General features: G+C 33.3%; 1 long non-coding RNA gene across 1 annotated transcript; it reads right to left on the bottom strand.

Annotated features, from left to right (window-relative positions):
- Positions 1 to 469: 469 nt before the first annotated feature.
- On the bottom strand, positions 470 to 2,425 carry LOC140048915 (uncharacterized). Its single transcript, XR_011845169.1, has 3 exons — positions 2,079 to 2,425; positions 742 to 865; positions 470 to 551 (listed from the first exon to the last, which is right to left on the bottom strand). It is a non-coding gene; the product is annotated as an uncharacterized lncRNA (long non-coding RNA).
- Positions 2,426 to 2,809: the final 384 nt, after the last annotated feature.

The following is a 2,809-nucleotide window of genomic DNA, read 5'->3' as shown; positions in this document are numbered from 1 at the left end:
TTTAGGTTGATTGATTGAACAATAAGAGCAAGTAGTGAGAAACATAAAATGTATCGTACAGTGGCAACATTCACAATTTATTGAAACGTTTCTTACTATTAAAATGACACTTTGTAATGGATGTGAGCGATCTTAGAAGACTATAGCTGTCGTAATTACTGCCACACACATTGATAATTAGTAGACAAATTGACACAAAAAACAATACAGGAATTCAATAAGATATACTGTATATATATATTTTATTAACTCCTTTTGCACTGTAATATTTACAGTAAAATTATGAAGTGTAAGTAAATTTGAAGAATTTATCCTGTGTACTGTTGTAGTAGTTTTTTTTTTATTTATTGAATGTTATGTTTACAAAATAATATACTGTACATATAATAAAAAAAAAATTATACAATATTTTACAAGCTGGACAAGAACATATTGGCCGAATGCAGCAGGAGAGTCAGAAATATTTTTCCTGCAATATCCAATCATATTCCAATACCGAGTCTATCATTGTTGTCTTTGGGTGACCTCTGTTCCAGTCATCAGCTCAACGTCTTTAAAAAAAGTAAAAGCAAAGTATGAAAATCTGGAAAAAATAGATCATGCATATTTAGTGCAAAATTGGGCTAGTGAAATTGCTTACTTTGACATAGTCAAATAAGTATACTACCTTTCTATGGTAATTAAAACACATTACTTATAATATTATAACTTATAAAAAAAGAAAATAAATATTTGACTTACTACAGTACAGAGAACATTTGTTTGTGTTGTAAAATGGCTAAGCTGGCTTTTCCCCTCTGTCTACTTGTACAGACAGTGCTGCTGGAAGGTTCTCAATTTCAGGCTTGTATTGCAACCATTTTCCCTGAAAAATGTTTGTTTTATTTTTATCATAAAAATTAGTTAAACAAGCTTCAACTGTAAATATATATGGTACAGCAAGCTGGCTGTATTTTCGGAATTTAGCTAAGATTGATGGCATATAGCCTAGGCCAGTCTATGAAGAGTACAATGTATAGGGCCTAGCTGGTCATCTTCTGCAGGGACCCGATTGGGCGCTAGTTCCGTTTCGCACCTGTCGTTTATTTCGACTCAAAATTGGTTAAGTAACTTTATCGTGAGTACCACACCTTAGAATTAGGCCTCAAAAATACTTTTACGAAGGAGATCACACAATAAGTAAAAAACAAATCCTTTAAATTGATGAATTTACAGACGTGTTTCTCGCACATCGGTTCGTGAATTTCGCATACTCCATGTTCAATGTTGTTGTTTCTATGGAGCGCCAAAAGAGCAATCATAATAAAGGGCTAAAAACTCAGTAAATTGCGTATATTTAATGCATTTATTGGTCAAAATTACGTTCAATTTTATCCTATTTTGTCAATGTTAATGCAACAAAAATATTACTGTTGATACTGTACATGGTTTTTGCAGGAACTTTTAGGAATGAAAATCGACAAATTCATCATCATATTACATGTCTTATACTCTTAGGCCTAGGGTTGGTTGCTATTTGAAAACAGCAAATTATTAGCAGTAAAATGTTACAGCATTTTTATTGACAAAATATATTAAAATTAAACGTGTATTTCAATAATAATGCATTAAAAGAAGACGCATTCCACTGAGGTTTTAACCATCTATTGTTGTTGCTCTTTTGGCGCTCCATAGAAACGAAAATATTGAACTTCGAGTATGCTAAATTCGCGAACGGTATGCGAGAAACATGTCTGTAAAATCATCAATTTAAGGATTTATTTGTTACTTGTTATGTGATTCTTCTTCATAAAAGTACTTATGAGGCCCAGTGTTAAGGTGTAGTATTCACAATAAGCTGCTTAACAATTTGGAGTCAAAAGGAAGTCGAAATAAAAACAGGTGCGAAACGGAACTAGCGCTCCCGATTGTCACAGTCTGCTTACTACTAGCCTAGTAATATGCAGCAGCATGTATTAATTATTCTAGGCCTAGCCCTGAACGGAAAAAATCCCAGGCTAAGTTAATTAATTTACCTTCCTGTTATTATTGCGTTATATATATTATTATATTTAAAATAACCGTCTAGGCCTACTTACCGACAAATTAACAGCTCAGCTTTACATATTTATACGATCAGGCCAGGGAAACCCTCAGTCGAGTCGCGTCGATCTCTGGTGGTGTTGTACATACAACGTGCATCGTCCATTGTTAGATCAGATCTCTGCTGTGTGGATGCTCATTAACATATCATGCATATGTATGAGTTAGCTCTACCGGCCTAATTTCTGAGCCGATGAGTTCGAAAAAATGGTAAACTTATTTTGATTTTTTTATAAGCGAAATCAATATTTTTTCGGATTTTTTTTCGGTGGAAGTGAATAACTTTATGTTAACTACAAAACGGTCTATTCAAAATTTGATTTTTTTCATCTTTATTTTTCATTTTTTGGGGGAAAATACATCTTTAAAGTGCACACGAGCTAGTTGTGTGCACTGGACCTACGGTTTATAGTCCTTATCCGAGAAGACTTGTTCTACCACCAGAACCATGGAGTGAGTGAGCCTCGAACCCTTGCCGATGTTACGGCTACGTAATTACGTACGTTTCCACTGTCTCACTCGGCCACTTACTCACTTATTGGTTCTTTTTGCTGGGAAATAGCCAGGTGTTTTATCTTCAACACTGAACGTTTTTAATTATTAATAATTTACACTTTACTATTATATAATTTTGTTTATGATACTAAATTACATTTTTATGACATCTCATATAATGTAATGAACTTGAATTGCATTATCAAAGCACGTTAAAAACAATATAGTATAT

The sequence above is a fragment of the Antedon mediterranea genome, chromosome 1, assembly GCF_964355755.1.
Source record: "Antedon mediterranea chromosome 1, ecAntMedi1.1, whole genome shotgun sequence".
Classification (NCBI taxonomy): Eukaryota; Metazoa; Echinodermata; class Crinoidea; order Comatulida; family Antedonidae; genus Antedon; species Antedon mediterranea.
Note: the sequence above shows the minus strand (reverse complement) of the source record. Positions and strands in the feature narration are given on the sequence as shown.